General features: G+C 39.7%; 1 long non-coding RNA gene across 1 annotated transcript in view; it reads right to left on the minus strand.

The window, feature by feature from the left end:
* Positions 1 to 22,111, minus strand: part of LOC138806196 (uncharacterized) — a 61,737-nt gene that overhangs the window by 32,693 nt on the left and 6,933 nt on the right. The window contains exon 2 of the long non-coding RNA XR_011365735.1: positions 19,997 to 20,052. This is a non-coding gene — a long non-coding RNA (uncharacterized lncRNA). The remainder of the gene's footprint in view (positions 1 to 19,996; positions 20,053 to 22,111) is intronic.

The following is a 22,111-nucleotide window of genomic DNA, read 5'->3' on the forward strand; positions in this document are numbered from 1 at the left end:
AAAGACATTTACTGACATATTTATAGTAATAATAATAATAATAATAATAAATTTGTTCTATACTAACATAAAAACCATTTTCCTGAAATTTGTAGTCTCTGGTCAACTATATTATTCACTAATGAAAAGAACAACAAAAAAAGTAAGAATCTTAGTATAATTATGAAATGAGTTTGACTTTGTGATCACACAAGAGCCCCTTACTTGATCCATTTATCTACTGAGGGGCATTTGGGTTGATTCTATATCTTAGCTATGGTAAACAATGTTGCAATGAACATGGTTGTGCTAGTAGCTTAGTGTGGCCTTGTTTATGTTCTATGGAATAAATGCCCAGAGTAGGATTGCTGGATCAGAGCAAGCTCTATGTTTAGTCAAGTGAGGAACCTCCATACTGCTATCCAGAGTGGTTCAATAAATTGACATTCCTACCAACTATGTAGTAGCATTCCCTTTTTGCCATATCCCCACCAGCATCTGTTATTGTTAGTTTACTTGATAATGGCCATTCTACCTGGAGTGTTGTTTGCATTTGCATTTCTTTTATGGCCAGATATGTTGAGCATCTCTTCATGTAGTCTATATTTCCATCAAAAAATAATGACATTGTCCCATCCATAAGGAAATGGAAAGGCTCGAAAAATTATATTAAGTGAAGTAAGCCAGACCCAAAGAAACAGATTGCAGGTTTCCCTCATTTGTAATCATTGAAATATGCTTACAAATCTGCAAGTAAACCCAGTGGATAGTAAAACACAGAAAACTACACTTAGACATGATAAATTAAACAGGACTCTAAACATTCAAACAGTGAGCTCAAAGGAGGATAGTCTCAGGAGAGGATCACAAGGGCTAAATAGGTATGTGCATATGATCATATAAAATAATGTTTATTAAAATGAACTCCAAGAAATGAAAACAAGGGTTTTTTATTTTACTTTTTGTGTTTTTTTTCCTTTCTGATTGTCCGCTTTTGTTGCTATTTTTTTATTTCTGTACCCTTTGTCTTGTATATAACTTTATCTGATTTGGGGAGGGGAAGGGGAAATAGAAACAGAGGGACAAAGACTAAACTAATTCAGCAGTGATACTATGTTGAAAATGAACTAAAGAACTTGTGGGGGAGAGTGTCAGCAGAGGAGAAAACTGGGAGAAAACAAGAGAAGAGGTACTACTGTTCAAAAAGAAATGTACTCAATACCTGACATAAAACTGTAACCCTTCTGTTTATCACCTTTACAATAAAAAGTTAAAAACTAAGAGTCTCTTACTCTTCTCTTCCTGTCATCAGTTCCTGGAACACACTTTGAAAACTACTGCCTAGAACATTGAAAGGTTCTGATCTGAGAATCATGGTTTAATGCCAGCCTGGGAAGGAAAATCTGTGATATTCTTATCTCCAATTAAAAAGCCAGAGATGGAGCTGTGTGGCCCAAGTAGTAGAGCATCAGTCTTGAGTGAAAGAAAAGAAAAAACAAACTAATAGACATCTCTCAGGCTCTGTATTCAAGCCCCAGCACTGGCACAAAAAGAGTTTTGGGTTTGAGGGGTTTGGTTTTTTGGGTTTTTTTTTTTTTAACAAGTTAGCATCTTGGAGACCTAATGCTTTCCACATACCTCCAATCCCATAAAACAAACCTAAATTGAATAAATCCAATCCATGTCCACTCCCCACACTGGACATCTAGTGATGATGGCCTTGGTTCTGGTCACTCTGAGCCCCTCCAAATCCCCCATGATCTCAGGACCTAGACTGCTCTGTCTTTGTCCACACTATCTCTGCATGGGGCCAATCCTTACTCATTCTAGAGACCAAACAAACATATTTGGCAATTTTTATTTATCTCTCCTTATTAACACTTCAACATTCTAAGCCCTGATATTAAGCAAGAACAACCTGAGCCATGAGGAGGAAGTACATCTCCCCAAATCCCATACAATTAATTGACTTAGACAAGAATAATACAGAGGTCACCTTTGATCATCATGAACCACAATCCAATTCATTGTCTCCTGAGCCTAGGTATGCAAAGAAGCCTCCACTCCTGGCTCAATAAGTCAAAAGTACTTGTCTTCCATGGGAAACCTAAAAGGATCTTTATTTACATGGTACTTTTTGATTGTCCTTCATTAAAGCAGTGAGAAGTTCTATGATAAAAGTGATTTAGGCTTAATCTCAACTGCAAGTTTTTCAAGAGTCAACTTTGTGTTTCTTTGTCATTTCCTCCATGGATTTATATAGCCCCTGATGCTAGGGACTCCTTAGGAGTTAAAATGGCAGGGGAGGAGTGAGGAGAGGGCCTAGGTTCAGTGCTAAGGTACTTGCTGAGCAAGTACCTTACCAAATAAGGTTCCGTCCCCAGCATCCCTATCAAAAATGTTTAAAGATTATTCTAGCCTTTTCATCTTTGTTTTATTTTTTTACCCCAACAAATTAAGTTATTATTTATCAAAATAGTTTAAAACACTGATACATTTATATATCTTCCTTTGGAAACCCAAGCTTTGGGATCAGGTGCCACTCCCTCTAGAATACCATCTGGGATCTTTAGAATAAAGCATCCAGAGGTGATCAGGGCCTGGTGTGAAAGCCCAGTTTATGGCCACTGGCTAACCTAAACCAGCCATTTAGCTAGTTTAGTTTTCTCTCTCCTCTTTTTTTTTTTTTTTGGCAGTGCTAGGTTTGAAATCCATACTAAGCAAGCACTCTATAACTGTGCCACACCCCAGCCCCAAAGTCACTAATTTTTGCAATGCTGTTCAAGGAGCCCCTGCAGAGGGGTTGGGGAGGGGAAAACACCAAATTGTCATCCATTAATCAGATTTCTGTCTAGTTAGGGAAGAAATGGGGAAATGGGCTTCCAAAGCATCATCTACTGTCTAACAATTGTCTACCCACTCCACTCATGGAACCTGCAGGGCAGACTGACATTCTAGATGGAAGTGAGGTCCATCTCTACTTCTTTACATTTCACTTCAGCCCTAATTTTCCACTCATTCATTAAGACAAGAATAAGCTAGACACCAAGAGCACATGGGTGATGTTAAGATTCACACTCTCCATGAGTCTTTGTAAGTTTATTCACACCAGCAGGAAGTTCTCCGAACTTACCCTATCTGCACCCAGGCCAAGAGCCATCCTTCCGATTATTAATGTTACTGGTGAGCAGGGGTCAATATTTCAATCTACCTCAAGGTCTCCATTTGAACGATTATATGCAGGCAGACTTCTGACTGCTAGCCTGCACAGCTCCCTTCTCTCCATATCCTTCCACCAGCAAGTGTGCAAATCTTCACACCTGCCCCTGCTGAAAACCAATCATGCTTTGAACTCAGGAACATCCCAGGACAGCAGTGCTTTACAGAGAAGAGCCTTATTACATAACCCACATGTGCTTTATGGAGCATGTGTGCATTTTGCAAGCAAGTGTTAATTCTTTCTTTTTGTACCAAGAGGTTACAATTCCCATATGTCAGGCCATGGGTGCAATAGATCTTGATCAGTGTCAGCCTTTCCATCCTTCTCCCCCATTAATTCTTTCTTTCTTTTTGTTTTTTTAAAAGAGACTATCTTCTAGTCTCCCCTTCTTTTTTACTCCAATGAGTCTCTTGTCTCCACACCTCCAAGAAAGCAGCTCTTGTTAAGGTCACCAGTGATGTGGTTAGTAATGGAATATTGTTTCTTTCCAGCCCTCTCTTTCTCCATAAGTAACATTTGTTTTCAGTTCATTCCTCCATCATTCTTAAAACACTTTTTGTGCTTTGTGGCTGCATCCTTATCCCCTCATAGTTGTCTTCCTTTCTCACTGACTGCTTCTTTTTATCTTCTCTCCATTGTTCTGTTCATCTTCTCAGCCACAAAACATGGAGGTGCTCAGAGCTCTGTTCTTAGTATCTGCTGTTATCTATCTGTTCTGGACCCCCTGTTTCCTGTTAATCAACCTTATGAGTCGTATGCAAACAAATGACAGATTGTCAGTGTATACTTTGACACATTTTGACAAATGAACAAACGACGTGTTGTGACAATTTACTACATCAATTCTCTACCCACTGGGGAGGGGATACTTCTGTATTGCCATCTCCCTAAAAGCCTGTACCATAGCCAGTCAACCTTTCTATGCTTAGGGGGGCCACTGACTTGATTTCTTTGTAGTTCTTATTAGTGTGCATCAATTACACAAAAGTTTCAAAGTGAGAGTTCCATGCATGTGTGTAATGTATTTTGATCAAACTTGCCACCTTATTTACTCTTTCTTATCCCTCTTTTCCCCCACTTAAAATGATTTTAACAGGTTTCATTATTTTGTGTTCATACTTGGTATAAATTATTTTGGTCACATTCATCATCTCTTCCCCTCTTCGTCTCCCTCCTCCTCCCACTGATTCCTGCCACCAAACAGCCATCATTCTACACTGTGTCATTCATTCTTTTTAGCTCTAGATTCCACATATAAGGGGAATCATGTGATCTTTATCTTCTTGAGCTTGGTTGGTTCTGCTTAACCTAACAATCTCCAGTTCCATCCTTTTTCTTCAGGTAATATCATTCATTTCTTTCCTTCTAGTTGATAATATTTCATTATGCATATATACTGCATGATCTTTATCCATTCTTCAGTCATTGACTATCCAGACTGCTTCTGTGGTTTGGCTATGTTGACAATGATGCAGTAAACTTAGGTGCATAGTTTCTCTAATCTATGTTGACTCACATTCCTGCAGATATGTATCCAAGTTGTGATATAAAAGGCTCATATTCTTGTAATAGCTGATTTGCTGCTTTAAAGCATCATAGGAACAAACCATGCATATGTACTCTTTCATACCTCACTTGTTTTTATTCACCCTAGTGTCTTTGAACTCATACATGTTATTGACTTTTACTGAACCTTAGCATTTATTTGTTAGTAGGTATTTATATTGTCCCACATGTAGGGCTTTTACAAATAAAATAGAGATAAATATTCTTGTAAAAGTCTTTTTGTGCCTAGATATTTTCACTTCTCTTGGGAAATCACCTAGAAGGAGAATTGATAGTTTACCACATCGATGTATGTTTAATTTATAAGAAATAACCCAACTGTTTCCAAAATGATGTACAGTTTCACAGTCTTACAGCAATGCGTGAAAATGGCAGCTGCTTGACACCCTTGATTGCATTTCATACTGGAAGTTACTTATTTAAATATCTGAAAAATCTATTGGGCCTGGAGTAGCCCTAATTATGGATTCCATTTGCATGTTGATTATTGTTTTATGTGTTTCTTAGTCATCTACATACCCTATTTGCTAAGTGTCTATTGCCCAATGTTCAATTGTTTATATTATTGAAAAGCAAGATTCCATCTTTCTGCCTAGCTAAAGAACTCTTGTTTCTTCTAGTTCAAGTTAAGATTCAGGAATTTAAAAATTGGCACTTGCAAGTGCTAAGCATTTTATTGCCACTGAAATGACACACTCATGTATGTATATATATACATGGACATCTTCATTTCTCTATCTCCTGACCTATGTAAAAATACACTAATGTCTCTAATTCCAATCCCTCACCCCAGAGTGTATTCTCGCCTATTCTTTTCATATTTGTGCTTTCTTCTCCAACATAAGAAATCTAGCTACCACAATCTATCTGCAAATTTCATACTAATGCATCAAGAACCTATGAGCACTGCAGTATTAAAAACCCATTTCCTGGAAAATCTGGTAATTATTTGGACTGTCAACACAAATAGTCTTTTAGAGTTAAACAATAATTTTCAAAACACATATTAAAGATACATTTTTAGGGGCTGGGAAGGTAGCTCGGTGGTAGAGTGCTTGCCTTGCACACATGAGGCTCTGGGTTCAATTCTTCAGCACCACATAAGCAGAAAAGCCAGAAGTAGTGCTGTGGCTCAAGTGGTAGAGTGCTAGTCTTGAGCTGAAGAGCTGAGGGTCAGCGCCCAGGGCTAGAGTTCAGGCCCTATGATGGACAAAAAAAAATACTACATTTTTAAATATATTTAAAAACACATCGTGGGACCAAGAACTCATATTCAAGAAACTTCCATGGCATCTGTAAATGTCTGTATTAAAATCTAATATACTATAGCATAGATCTGTCCATTGTCTAGATGCGCTTTTGTCTGAGTAAAAATTGTCTTTCTCTAACAGGCTTTCAATATTAAAGCTCCTCCAATCTCAGAAACTGTTCATAAGAATGTAGAGTTTGGCCTTCTATCTCCATGCCTTGCTTATCCAAAGATTCAACCCACTGCAGGCTGAAAATATGTGGAAGAAAATTGCATCTATTCTGAATATGAACACTCTTTTTCCCTGTGTAATTATTCTCTTAGCACTGTATATCAACTATTTACAAGGCATTATAAGTAACCCAGAGACTACTAAAGTACACCAAAGAGATGACATAGATAATGAAATGGCAGATTGGGGCATCTACAAGGGTCTTAGAACCAATCCCTTAGAATCAATCAAAAGACAACTGCATTCTCTGTCCTTTGCCTGCCTAAGAAGTCTAATCTTTTAGGAATTCAGTTCTCAATTTGTTTGCATTCACAACTGATTTGCAGCTTTAAAGAAAAATAGCTGTTTCTAGTATAGAACCTAGAAATACCTCTTTCCTTCAGAAATACAGTTTTTGCATGCATCAGAAGTGGAAATCAACATTTTTTTCAAACTAATAGGTTAAAATTCAGTGAGGGAAGAGGATATATTATTTGCTCCTTTGTAGCCTCATAAAATGACCAAGTGTGCTTCGGTAAGAACCACCATTTCCCCAAAGGAAGAAAAATGACATATGGTGCTCTTTCCAGAAACATAAAGAGGAATAAACATTGCCTTACATCCTAGTAATTGAAAAATAGCTTTGTTGCTGCTGCTGACACTGGAAATTCCTTACCATCTGTCTAAAATAGACACCTCTATTGTCATGTATTAAAATAGCATTTACTATAAATGGAGTTGGCTATAGACAGCAACTGTTTATAATCAAACTTCCATAAAGATTTTTTGGGACGATGAATTGAAAATAACCACAGACCAACAATGAATGGGAGAGGCTCTAAAACTTTATGATCCATCTTGGTCTAGCTTGCATTAGCATCATGGATTTTAATATAAATGCAGCCCTGTTATCAGTCTATCAATATATTTTATGAATAGATCTGGACAGTTTATGGGTTAGAAATCCTCTTCCAAGAGTATAATTTACCACTGTTATAACCCAGTACCTCTTCCCCCATGTCGAATAGAGCTACAAAGAACTGGTTCCCTGTGTGTTGGAATACTGGATTGGGACATAAAAACATCTGAACACATTGTGAGTGTGTGAGACTCTGCTATCTTGCTTTGGTTCAGCCAAGGCCAATCAATCTTGTGGTCTCCCTACACAAGGAAAGCAGAGTTGTGTTGTAGTTGTCATGGATGGAGACTTCTCTCTATGACACCAAGGTGTACTGTATCCATCATTCTCATAATCATTTTTGACTGGGAGGAAAGTTTATAATTTGATTGGGAAATCAATTGCATGTTCTCTAAGCATATCGATCTTCTAGGAATTGATGGCATATGGAAGCACCAGTCCCCAAAAGCAATCGTTTTATTTTTATTTTTCTTGTAGAGTTTATATATGGATGGCTTACAGTTACATGAATCAGGTAATGAGTACAATTCTTTTCTGACCTGTGTTTCCCCATCCCTTGCGCTTTTTCCTGTCCCCACCCACAAGATATACAGTTCATTTTCTACATAGGTAATCACTTTTAGTGGAAATTATTGGTCTAGGATTAAAAACAGGAAAAAACAGTTATAAAAAAATACTTTATTTCATCTCTGCTTATCCAATTGTAATCCTTTGCCTTCATTATCCACCATCAACATCCTGCCCCAGTGTAGGAAACAGGGCTCTTCCTGGCACTCGGGCTGGGCAGATGTTGTCCGGCAAGGAACCTCTGTATTTGGCAAAACATTGTTTTCCTTTGTCTCTTTGGCCACGCTCTTTACCTTCTCTTTTAAATGCTTTGTAATCAGTAAGTAGCATGGATAGTAACAGCTCATTCTGGAAACTGTTCTAAACAATGTTCAAGCTGAGTCTAAATAAAAGTTGGTTGTCAGAGAGAGGGTCCTCCCCAGAGGCTCCGAGACTCACATAATGGACAAATAGTGAAACCTTTGAAGTCATACTCAACAGTAACAATTATAGAGCACAGTGTTTTGTGAGTAGTTACATTTGACTCTTGACAATGTAAGTAACAGAAAACCCTCTTCGTTTAGGAAAATACAGTGCTAGAGCAGTTATTATATAGTATGCCCTGTGCTAGCGCAGTTAAGTCTCTTTTCACTGTGATCCACAGAAAGTAATATGTTTTACAATCCTGTCTTGCCCCCAAGCAATACACTTAGATCTTGTATATTGGAATTCAATTTCATTTTCTGAAAATTCTTGTTTCAGCCCACGTACAATACATCGAATATTTGTGTTCTTCTAAATTTTAGATGTTGAGAACTCAATTCCCAATGAGATGGCATCGAAGGGTGTGACCCTTGAGGAGGAATCAAGTAATGACATCAGACCCCAGAGAAAGAGATCTTTAGGCTCCTGTCTGCATAGCAGACATGGCAAGAAGGTGTCAGTCTGTGAAGATTCAAATCTTCTGGAACCTAGATCATGGACTTCACAGCCTCTAGAACTGTGACAGATAAATCTCTGTTGCTTATAAGCCACCCAGTCTATTGTATTTTTTAACAATAGCCTACATGGACTAAAATCCTGTGGAGTGGATTCCTAGAGCCACATAGTAGTTATAACCAGCAACATGAAAAGTATTCATCTAGAATGAAGAGAAGCCAATCATCTCTGAACAAAGTGCCAATATGTATTTGGGAGTGAGAAATGGAGAAAATGAAGGAAAGAAAGAGAGAACCAGGGGAGTATGTCAGGAGGCTGTATGCTAGAGAAATGGGTTAGAGAGAAAATCCCAGAGACAAATGCAGGATGGCAGGTAAGATAAGGGCTAATGATCTGTTTTAAACTATTTAGAGACAATAATGTAGAGAAGTACCCTTAGTGTTACAAAACATCATAAAAATTGTACTGAATTTATAGTTTTTGATCTGATACATTTTGCAGGATAGAATAGAATTTGTTTCATTTTGGAGTGATGGAATGTCTTCAACAAGAGACAGGGAGAGAGGGAGAGGGAAAGCAGGGGGGAGAGAGGCAAAATCATGCAAAGGCTGAAATAGTTCAATAAAGTCTATCTCAGAGCCAGAGGGACCAATACATATCATACACTAATTCTTCCAGCATTCTCCATGATAGAAAGAAATGAAGGGAGATTAAAAATCTCAGCAATATTTCAAGTACACTGGTGTCTTAAGAATTGTAAACACAAAATTATTTTCTTTGAGTTTCAAAAGCTAGAGTGATTGCAGATAGAATCTGGGTTGTCCATGCACAATTCCGAAGCAAGCCGAATGATGGGGATAAGTTATCAAGCTGGATAGTTCTGCTGAGAGGAAAATGTTTCACAGAACACACAATGTGCTGAGCTTTGTTACAGTAAAAGCATCCCAGACCAGGGACATACCTCCCTCCCTGCTTCACATAGACCTTGAATACTTCAGATCTGAGAACTGGGCTGGCCTTGGGGAGACAAATTCTGCAGAGCAATCTTTGCTCTCAAAGAAATAAATCAACTTTGTCTTTGCTTGTGTTAACATAAGTACTTTCTTAGGTATCAGACATTTGGCTTTGATATTTGGTTTCCAGATCAGAGCAGAAGGAATCTGTTGGAGTCAATATTTATCTTTGCTTCCTTTAACCAGTGCTGGTTTAACCCATACAGAGACATCTGCTTCCTAAATCAATTGTGACCCAAGGGGGCTGGTGGTTAGGGGGCTCTGGAGTTCCAGCTGGTGCCATGTGAAATGATGTTCATCACTGATAAATCCAGCCTCTGGGGAAACAAAGATGAGCCTGGGTCACTTGCTTACCCATTGTTCCTGGGTCACCAAGTCATATTTGCTCTTTTGTCCAAGCCTATCTGAAAAGGACAGAATCCTAAATTTGTAGGGAAGGGGCTGCTCCCAAACTCCAGTCAACTGGACTATGATTCTATGCCACTGGCTCACCACTGGAATCTCTCACTTGTCCATCCAGCAACAAGCAGAAACCTTACCTCATTGTATGAATCCCTTCCCTTTCCACCACCATGCATGTGTACATCCCCATCCCCCCCCCACCCCCATCTCCAACCGAATTAACTGACATCTAACCCCAAACCCAAACACATCAGCTAGGCCCCATGTCAGAATCAGGATCAGATGACCAATCTGGCCATGATTATCTTAACTAACCCATCCTCTCCCAGTCCAACCACCAGCTGGCTCAGGTGATTTTGCACCATTTCCCTCCCTTCACCAGCTCATTCATCCTTTAGCTCACTTTCCAACATGGCGGCCTTACACACCTGCCCCATGTTGCATGCACACATTCTGCATGAGGCAATCTTCAACCTGCTTTCTGAAAAGAACTTTCAAATATTAAAACTTTTCTCCCAAGATGTAGCAGTATCTTCCTGGGAACATGTTCTCCATGTTCATGTGCTCGTTCCTGAATAGCTGTTTCCCTAAATTTTCTACACCTTTCCAGTTATTACCTTGAACACCATCCATAGTCCTCAATTGTCCATTCTCATAACAAATACCTGAGATCATTTATAAAGAGAAATGATTTATTTGACTCAAGTTTTGGAGCATCTAGTCCTAGACTGCTTAGTCCTGTTGCTTCTGATCTCATGACCATGTCATAAACATGATGAACATGGCAGAACAAAACTTATCTTGTGGCCAGAGAAGGAAAGACAGAAAGCAGAAGAGATCCCAGACCTACCGTCTCCTTCCAGAAACACACACAAACCTAAACCTCATCCCCTATCCCTCACCTTCTAAAGATCCAAACCTTCAACACATGGGCCTTGGGGGACCTCCAAGACCTAAAGTGTAGCGCCATCTATTGGAGAAACTCACATCTCTGCCTCTGGAAAGTCCCAGCACATGTCACCATGGAAAATGGGCTCTCCCTCAAAGCCAGCCTTGCCAGTTACTCCATAAAGCTCTTATCTTGTCACCTTCCTGTATATTCTCACGGTGCTCTGAACATGGTTATTTACCTTTACACTGCCATGAAATCACATATATAACAACATATTGCAGATTTGATCAATAGTTGTGACAATATTGCTGGTCCATCTCTATTTGAGATCCCACAGGTAAACTTAACAACCACCCACGATTCTCATTTTCTTCACCAGGAAAAAAAAAAGCTCCTCATCAGTTTCTCTTGAGGAAGCAATCATTCTTTTTTGAATGATTGAGTGATTTGACTGCCATGAATCCTAATTTTTTTAATTAGATAAGGAAATGGAACAGAATCGATGTTTCTGCATTTTCGTCTCTACTTGGAGAAGAAACTTAGCTGGAATTTATAATGGTAAAATATGCTGTTCTCCCCCTTCCCCCAAGGAAAAAAAATATACCTTCCATAAATGAAAGAGGCATATTACTGTCAATCTCACTTTAGTTTTCGTCCAAAACCAGCATAATCGTTCTCAAATCTACTTTTGTGGGAGCCCCTGCTGTCTAAAGATGCTGCATCTTTGCACTGCACCAGAATCATTTGAGTGGCAGCAACAGAAGTAGGAAGAATCATTCAAGACTCAACAAGCAGCAGGATCTCTTTTGCTAATGTTGATGGCAATTCATCCATCAAAGCCACTTCCCTGAAACGTGTACTATTAACTCTGCTGTGGGAGAATTAATCTAAGTGATGCTTGGGGGATTATTTCTGCATTTTAAGAACAGATGAAAGCATTTTACATAAATGCAAAATGGCTTTTTGGAATCCTACAATTTGTGCATCATGGATTCGGGGTTTGCCTTGTCTTCTCCACTTCCCTCTTTGAAAAAAAATTTTTTAATAGCTCAGCAGAATTTGATCTAAACTAATTAAGAGCTAAAGACAGCAGCTCAAGAAAGAGACTGTGATCCCACCTGCCATTTTCTCCAATGCTTCCATGACAGAAAGACAGAGAAAAGGCAAGAGATACAAACATTAAAAAAAGAAAAAAGATGAGTGTTCCTTCCCTTAGCCAAATGTGTGTTTGCTATATATTTATAGCAAGTTGCAAACTGAAATTACTGTACAGAAAGATTTTCTCTTTTGATTATGGCTGGCTGTACTCATAAGTTGCTACAAGGTTATATTTACCTTATGGGAATGTGATGAATTCCCCCACACAACTAGGTCTGCTCTAGGGCTTGCAGGTTAAGAAATTGGATTTTATTGAGTACATTCGATGTAGCTCTGTCACCTCTCAGAGGTACACTTGCCTAAATCCAGTTCCTGGAGTCTGAAACCCTGTGTATGATTGCATAATGAGAAGCAAGCCTCTGCACAGCCACTGATTATGGGTTTCTCAGAGAGTAAACACACAGGGCAGGAGTGAGGTGATCTTAGAAAGTGAATCTCCCTTTGCACACATTCTCAGGCCTGCTCACCAGCCACGGAAGAGTTCTGCCAAGGAAACTGTAATGTCAATGTATTGGACCAACGGTTCTTGCTTCCTAAGTGGCCTTTGGGTGTCTCAGCATTGGTTTGGAGGGGACTTCCTCTGGTCTCTGCTTTCATTATTCACCAACCCCTTTGGCTCATGCATTTATGGGTAACTTGGCTCTTGTTTTGGCCACCTCAGCAATCCCACCTGCTACGCTTCACTCCCAGATCCTAGAATGGTTATGTAGTCTATGTTTGGGTTTGGGGTTTTGTTCATTGTTTATGATCTTTAAGTAGTTGTATACAGGAGGTGCCATTTAACAAAGCAGTTTATGAATACAATGCATCTCAATCAGTGTTACCCCTTCAACATCCTCCACCTCTCCCTTCCCATTTGACCTACTTCTTCCCTTACTTTTTTTCATTCTGTGGAATATACAATGAATTCTTTTTTTCATTATTGTGAAAATACTGTACAGAGGAGTTACAATTACATGGGCAAGATAATGAGTACATTTCTTATCAAGCATTGTAGCCTCCTCCTTTGTTTCCCCTTCCCAGCCCTGCCCATCCTCTCCCCGACCCCCACCCCACACCAAAGTTGTAAAGTTTGTTTTCCACATAACGACTTGTACATCTCATTGTTGCAATGGGTCCACCTGCATCCCTATTTAAACGATTTGTTTTTCTCCTTCCCCTCCACAAATTATACTGACATCAAATACAGTGAAAGCAGGAGTTATACCGTGGGGGGAGGGACATACAAAGCAACAAAGAAATAATCTTATAAATGTGTTAGAAACAATCACATGAAAGAAAAAAAACATTTGAATACATATCTTAGGGTTCATTTCCCTAACATCACCTTATCTGACCTTTTCTGCTTGACTCAGACATATACTAGATATTGCAAATAAGTGGTATATATACACAATGGAATTCTGTGCCTCCATCAGAAAGAATGACATTGCCCCATTTGTTAGGAAATGAAAAGACTTGGAAAAAATTATATTAAGTGAAGTAAGCCAGGCCCAAAGAAATATACAATGTATTCTTGACTGTCTTTGCCCCTCCTTCCCCCTTCATTCATATATCCCTCCCCTCTTGGCACCACCTCCCCTGTTGCATGTACCCATTTCCTGTTACTGACTTTGTTGGGCTTTGACCTAGTCTTTCTAAAAGATTATACTGTTTGAGCTGTCCCTATGTTTTGTGTGTGCATAGGGCTTCCTTAGTGTGTTACAAAATCACTATCAATAAATAGATACAGGTAATTAATTAACTAATTAATTAATTAGCATGTGCCTAGAACTCAGTAGGTATGGTGCTATATACAGACCAGATACATAGATATTCCTCAATGGAGTTAATTCCCAGTGATGCTATCATAAGTTAAAAATACTGTCAGGTAGCTGGGCACTGATGGCTCATGCCTGTAATCCTTGCTACTCAGGAGGCTGAGCTCTGAGCATCACAGTTCAAAGCCAGCCTGGGCAGGAAAGTCCATGAGACACTTATCTCCAATAAGAACAACCAAAAAACCAGAAGTGGCACTGTGACTCAAGTGGTGGAGCGCTAGCGTTGAGCTGAAGAGCTGAGGGACAGCGTCCAGGCCCAGAGTTCAAGCCCCATGACCGACCGAAAAAAAACCAGAAATACTGTGAGGTAAAAATTCATTAAATACCTACCTCTGACCTACCAAACATCATAGTTTGGCCTCGCTTACCTACATGTGTTCAGAACACTAACATTAGTGAAATATATTTAATCATAAAAACCAGTACAGTATCAGGTAAAGTTCCATACACACACACACACACACACACACACACACAACACTTCATACAAAGTAATTTAGTCACTAGGTCCCATAATGTTAACCATTAACGTACAAAGGAGAGGAAATGGGGAGAGAAGGAATGTGCCACTGAGGAGAGCAGTCGTATACTACTTAGGGAACTGGTCTCATCTCCTACATCCCCAAAGAGAGTCATCCATGCTACAGGGAAGGATGCATAACAAAAATAAGGAGTCCCACCTTTACATAGTAGGCTAGGTTATTAATAGTAGAGCAGGATACTCTGCTTGATAGTAGCAAGTTGAAAAATCAAGTCTGTAGGTCTCTCCATCTCCCTAATCCTTCTCTTTTTGTGGGTTTATTTTTTGAGTCCTTGTCTTAATGCAGCCAAAATGGATGGTTCCATTTCCAGTCTGATCATTAAATGAGAAGTGACTTAAAAGACCTAATCGAATAGCAGAGATGTGTTCCTTCTAAGCAGTCAGGCACAGAGCTCCATTACACCATGTATTCTTAATTATAAGATAGCCAAAATGAGTCCTGACCCAAGCATTCCAATGCCGCTCATATCGGAGCATCAGGAACGACTGGCAAAAATGACAGTGAGAGCCATCATTCACAGTGAACCACAAGAACTGTATCCAGAGCATGATATGAAACATCACTTTGGAGCTAATATAACTTGCCTGGAGGAATTTAAACAGACACAATGGGCATAGAAGGTAACGGAAAGATCCAGAGAAGAATACTTCATTGTGTTTCTTTTTATTATCTTAATTTTATTTCCAGGAAAGAATGACCTGAGAGAAAGAGAGAGTTTTCTTCTTCATTGTACTCTAGCATCCATGAAAAGACTAATATACACATAAGCACAATGTTGTTCACAATAACTTCAAATGAAATTGGGGATACACATGAGAGTTCTCATTATCTGTGATATATTAAGTAAGGAGTTTACACTAATTCTGTTTAAAAAGCAGTTGCATAGTTGGGCACCAGCGACTCGGGAAGCCAAACTCTGAAGATCATAATTCAAAGCCATCACAGGCAAGAAAGTCTTTGAAACTATCTCCAAGGAACCACAAAAAAAAAAGCTAGAAGGAAAGCTGTGGCTCAAGTGGTAGAGCACTAGCCTTCAGCATAAAAGCTCAGGAACAGCACCCAACCCCTAACTCAAGCCCCAGGACCAGCACGCACAAAAAAAAGCAATCTCATGAGTGAGGGCCTATTTGCTAACATCCTCTCCTTATCAAGGATAGGAAGATATGAATGTATGATCTGCCTGGAGGGCCCTTAAAACTTGGTTTACATTGCTGTGAAATATTCACAAGCAAGGGCAGGTGTGGACAGAAGGGAGAGGCAGCCCTGAGCGGGAAGATGGCTCAGTGCCATGAAGAGGAATGGACCAGACACTCGAGTTCAACCAGTTAAAAACAAAGCAGCAATTAAAAAAAAAAAAAACCTGTCTAAAAGTCACATGGCATGCTTCCAATTTCTCTAACGAAGTAATTTGCCTTTCTAATAAGAAGTACCTCTGTTATGATTCTGGGAAAGCTGAATCTCAGAGGAAGTTGCTTGAGATCAAATAAGTTACGCAAAAGCACCACGGAAAGATGCTAAAACTCTTCAATCCCATCTGGCTCCCTGCTTTTGCCAAAACACTAAACTCAGAATTCGGTGGACACCCATCCCTCCCCTTACACACACATAAACCCAGAATAATTCTAGAAGCATGGCAGTACACAGAATCAACCTTCTTCCTAAGCGAAAATGTTCCTTTCCCCAGCACCATTGGCTCTAGCTATTACCCTGTATTTTCCCTTGTAAATTCTGTCACCATCGTTCACAGAAGCCCTGTTTGTGAGTCTAGATGCTGAACGGTCAGCTTAACATCTTCAGATTGCAAAACGAGTGTGTGTTTCTCACTTGTGACTCGCTGGCTTTGGACATTGCTCCCCTGTATGGAAATAGGACCCAGCTTCTGATGGCTTGTGCAGCTGCAAAAGGGCGTGGGAGCCAGCCAGGGGCACTGGCTTCATGGGGGAGGAGGAGAGGATGTCGCTCAAAGCATGCTGGGATGCACCCAGCTGCATGTGTGGTGTGGGTGGAAAGGGAAAACACTGACCAGGAAGCTTGGATAGACTCGGAGCACTGCTTTACAGAGAACAGGCAGAATTCTGAACATTAAATTAACATGGCTACCCCAACCAAACAAATCCTCAGTCCATCAGGAGAAACTCATAGAAAGGAAGTGATGACAAGTTCGCCTTTCTCATTTAATGCTTCTTACACTTTGTTTTGTTTTGTTTTAAAAAAGGGAAGACAATGTTTTTTCTTGGACTAAGGGTATGTGGCTCAAGTGGTAAGAGAGACTGCCTGGGCAAGCAAGAAGTCGTGAGTTCAAATCCCAATTCTATTCAAAATGGGGTGAAATATTCTTTCCATCCCTTCTTTTTTCTTTCAGACGTGAAGCTTTGTGTTATATTCCTGTTTCCATAGTTGGTGCTATTCATACAGGGGCATGAGAAAAAAGTATTCACTAATACCACTTTGCCCAGCAGTTATTATTTTTTTGGTTAGACTTCTCTAACAAAAGAAAACTGTATCATGAGCCAGGCACTGGTGGCTCATGCCTGGAATCCTCACTACCCAGGAGGCTATGATCTGAGGATTGCCGCTCAACACTAGCTCAGGCAGGAAAGTCCATGAAACTCTGATCTCCAATTACCCACCAAAAAGCCAGAAGTGGAGCTGTGAGTCACATAGTTAGAACTCTGCGTGGTAGAACCTTGACCAAAAAGAAACTCAGGGCAGGAGCTGAGAAGGTAGCTCCTTGGTAGAGCGCTTGCCTTACATGCATGAGGCCCTGGGTTCGATTCCTCAGCACCACATAAACAAACAAACAAACAAACAAAAAGCCGGAAGTGGCACTGTGGCTCAAGTGGTAGAGCGCTAGCCTTGAGCTGAAGAGCTGAGGGACAGCGCCCAGGCCCAGAGTTCAGGCCCCACAACCGGACCCCCCCCCCAAAAAAAAAGGAAAAAAAAGAAACTCAGGGGAAGCACCCAGGCCCTGAATCCAAGCCACAAACAAATGAATACAAATATAAATTTAAAAACAACAGGATTTCTGCAGATGTGATGTTGCAGAATGAAGAAAACCAGGAAGTGACCTCATTTAGAAAGAATGTCATGGTGAAAGATGGAGTTGGCAAAAAAAAGAAGAGCCTGTTTTTAACTTGGTCTCAGAAACAAGAATACTGAAAAAACACCTCCCCATTGTAATAACGATGTCTTTGAGCCAGGGATAAACAAAGAATTGCACTGTCATCAAACCAAGGCCAATACCACTCCAGGAGTAATATGGGATAGCAATGGGTAGATTTACAGATTACTACTTGGAGAACATTTGGTAGTAACTCCACATTTATGGGAAACCTTGAGGATTTTGGGGGGCATAATTACTATGTGTTCTAGGGTTATTTTTTAAAGCTTTTATAAGATCTCTACATACGTGTATCAGTCAGTTTTAACACAGAGTGGCATAAGCTAATGTTTAAAGTGCAACTCTCTTACCCACAGACACTAAATCATATAAGATAAAATGGGGAAATCCCCTGCACTATGCAACAGAGGAATTTAAGAAGAAGCTACAGGCAGAGCAGGTGGAAGGTGAACTGAATAAAAATGTTTGCGATTTTTCATTCATTTCAATGCAGGGTAAAATTGAAAGGCTCATATCAGAATATAATCATCCCTGACTTACTGAATATTGTGCTTTCAGTAACTACATAGTAAGTAATTGTCATTTCACAAATTCAATTCTATTTTGTGGAAACCTAACATGGATCACACGGGTACGCTATAGAATAGGTCTAGAGATGGAAAAAACTATGAGTTTCATCATTCTCAAAATCCTTTTCATGGGCTGGGTTCCAGTGGCTCATGCTTATAATCCTAGCTACACAGGAGGCTGAGCTCTGAGGATCATGGCTCAAAGCCAGCCTGGTCAGGAAAGTCTGTGAGACTCATCTCCAATAAGCCACCAGAAAACCAGAAATGGCGCTGTGGCTCAAGTGGCAGAGCGTTCGCCTTGAGCTGAAGAGCTGAGGGACAGCACCCAGGCCCAGAGTTCAAGCTCCAGGACTGACAAAAAAAATAATAATAATCCTTTTCACAACCCTACACCGTATAGCCAGTGTCACCGTAACAACTCAGGGGAAAGTAATGGACCACTCATGACTCCAATATCCACTGAAAATGTCCAACCCAGAACACTTTCCCCACATAAGAACTCTGCCTTACACTGAGGGCAGTACCTATGAAAAAGATTCCAAGTTTCCATGAACTACTTTTCTGATTGTTTTTGAAAACTATCTGGTAACCATATAATCCACTAAAATGGAAATTTAAAAGTTCAAAAGAACTTTTGAAACTAGGCACTAAAAGGACATTTCTGACTCTCCAAAATTTTAAGCTTGGCTATTTTTGAATTGTGCTCATTAATACATATGCCTCTACTAAAAAAAATGGAGCAGCCATGGTTGAACTAATGTTTAAGTGATCTCACAACCTGGAAATCTGGGGATTTCTAACACCTTCCTTTCATCTCTGGGCAAAGCCATGAGCTTTCATTAAAATGAAAATCAAACTTAAATCGCTTGGACACTTTCAAGCTGTGAACATGAACTGTACTTGCAAACCTGGGCAAGATACGTCTCTGTGGGATTGTGTAAGTAGGAGGAGGGAATAGATGAGCAGATGACTGGACAGATGTTCAAAGAGACCCTGGGTTGGCAAGACAACTTGTGTCCATTTTAGTTTCCTTAGAGGCAAGTGGGAAAGACAAAAACCCAGTGGTATAGCAAAGAAAGCAAATTGCAGGTGGTGAGCCAGTGATTCAAAGCTACCAGATTCAATTAATAGCAAACACATGATCTCAGGAACAAAAACACTCACTGGAAAGGAAGTAAATCTATGGTGTTAGCACCTACATATTTGTAACTGTGACAATGGTGCTTCTGATAAGAAGGAACCAAGACAGTTTTTCAAATCCACACAGTATAAGTGGTGGAAAAACATAAACTCTCAATCATCATGCATCAGAAGTAACATTTCCTTGGCCTTTGTTCTCTAAAGAGATGTGGGGAAATGTGGTGGGTTTTTGTTTTGTTTTGTTTTTCCAATGGTTCACAAGTTCCATGCAGAAATCTATTGATGTAAAGAAATGGAAGAAAGTTGTATGGAAACCCAGAAAAATGGAGACAGGAGAGTAAAAGAAAGTTTCAAATAATCTTTTTTGAAAAAAGAAAATTGACTTTTTCCATGGCAGGGAAGTTTATGAGACTTTTCAACAATAAACCATCAAAAATAAACAAAAACAAACAAACAGAAGTGGAGCTGTGCCTCAAGTGTTAGAGCCTTGAGGAAAAAAAAAAAAGCTCAGGGACAGTGCTCAGGCCCTGAGTTTGAGCCCCAGGACCGGCAGAAAAAAACAAATTAGAATATTTTACTTTTTAAAGGTTCTTGTTTATGAGGGTTCTTAGTTGGGGACTGGCATCAAGAAGCAAATGTGTAGAATTTACAAGTCCCGGTAGATAGAAACATAGCTGCCACGCCCATGACATCAGCATTAAACAACTTACTGTGAACCACCTGGGTAGAACCATTCCACACGTCACGCTTTCATGCAATTCGAAACCTATCAACATATCATAGAGGTAGATGTTAGAGGATGGAAATGCTTGTTGAACCTGTCCTTAGTGAGTCCAGGATGTAAGGAAGATTAGTCAAACAAGGCATATTTGATCAAAGCTCTGGTTACTCTCTGTACACAGATCCTTTGTCCTGGGTCTTCTTTTCACTTGGCCTAACACTTCCTTTTGCTTTGATTCAAGGATCTACTTCCAAAACTATGTTTTCCAAAAGAAATGTGGATAGATTCATTTGGTACCTGAGAAACAAAGACCTAAGTGGACTAGATTCTGCTGTTTCTCTGACCCCACAAGGACTCTATCAAGTACCAACCTTCATTAACAACTTCATCAAGTTGTTACAAAATCATCAATGAATAGAGATTCTCTTTATGTGTATTTCACATTAAAAGTTAAAAAATGTATTCACAAAAATGTACACATGAATATTATTCATAACAGGTTTATTCATAATTGCTAACAGCTAGCTAGGACTTTCCTATATGTCCTCTACTTAGGGACTAGGTATAGTATAGCTTCATTAAAAGGAAACCATATGTTACTCTTTAAAAACCAATCTCAGCTGGACACTGGTGGCTCATGTCTGTAATCCTAGCTACTCAAGAGACTAAGATCTGAGGACCATGGTTCAAAGCCAGCCAGGCAGGAAAGTCCATAAGACTCTTTTTTTGTGTGTGTGAAAATACTGTACAGAGGGGTTACAGTTACATGGGCAAGATAATGAGTACATTTCCTATCAAGCATTGTATCCTCCTCCTTTGTTTCCCCTTCCGATCCCATCCTCCCCCCACCCCTCCATAAGACTCTTATCTCCAATAAACCACCAGAAAACCAGAAGTGGTGCTGTGGCTCAAGTGGTAGAGCACTAACCTTGAGCTGAAGAGCTGAAGAGCTGAAGAGCTGAAGAGATAGCACTCAGGCCCAGAGTTTAAAGCCCCACACCCGACCAAAAAAAAAAAAATCTCTTAGACCTAAGAAAGACAACCAGTCCTACTCAGCAACTACTTTGTTATCAGTACTGTGTGGTGTTGAGGGTTGAACCAATGACTTTTGTGTGCTAAGCAAAGTGTGCTAGCAATTGAGTGATGCTCACAGCCCTTTAATTTTGTGGTTGGATTTGGATTATGGCTTTGAGACAGTGTATCACCACTTCCTTTACTCTCAGGATAACCCCAAAGTTCAGATCCTTCTGCCTTCACCTCCTGAGAATCTGAGATTACAGGCATGCACCACCACAGTTGGCTCCAAATGCATTATTTAAGTGAAAGAAGCCAGACTTAAAAGCTATAAAGTGTATGATTCGATTTATATGATAATCTGGAAAATGCAGAATTATAGAGATGGAAATTTAAAAAGTCAGTGATTTCCAGAGATTGGTGAAGGGACTGGATGCCTAGTAACATGAAAACAATTTGGAAGATACTGAAATACCTTCATTCAATACTTTACATGCTTTATTGGATTGTGTTAATTACGCAAGTTGTATGTATTTGCTAAATGGTGAGATTTCACTGTGCATACATTAGACCTTAAGAATGAGAATCAATTTATCATGGAATTCTTTTTGAAATGAGAAATGCAAAATACGTGGTGGAGCATATGAGAGCTAGAAAGAAATATGATTATGAATGGAAATTTACCTGTGGCTGATGGCATCTAGGCTTCCAGATTCAGGAGTATTACTAATGAGATCAAGAGGTTATAAGAACGATTGAGAAAGAGATGTGGTATAATAAAGCAAAAGCAGCCTCCTTTACTGTTTGCTCCCATCTGTGCCTGCTTGTAGCTCCATAGCCACAGGTAGGCCAGGAAGAATCTATGCTTAGGGACCAGCTCTGTTCCAATGGCCTTTCTCAAGGTCATTGTATAAATAGGAAGCTATAATCTGCACAGATCTGTGATCTGATAGACGCCAGCCATGAGCAAATGAACCTCAGGGATAGAGCCCAGGCTGAGTCCAAGCCCCAGGATCAGCACCAAAAAAACAAAACAAAACAAAACAAAACAAAAACAAATGAAATGTTCATATTGATTACAGCTTGACCA

Source organism: Dipodomys merriami, unplaced genomic scaffold (genome assembly GCF_024711535.1).
Source record: "Dipodomys merriami isolate MVZ:Mamm:240054 unplaced genomic scaffold, mDipMer1.0.p SCAF_4, whole genome shotgun sequence".
Classification (NCBI taxonomy): domain Eukaryota; kingdom Metazoa; phylum Chordata; class Mammalia; order Rodentia; family Heteromyidae; genus Dipodomys; species Dipodomys merriami.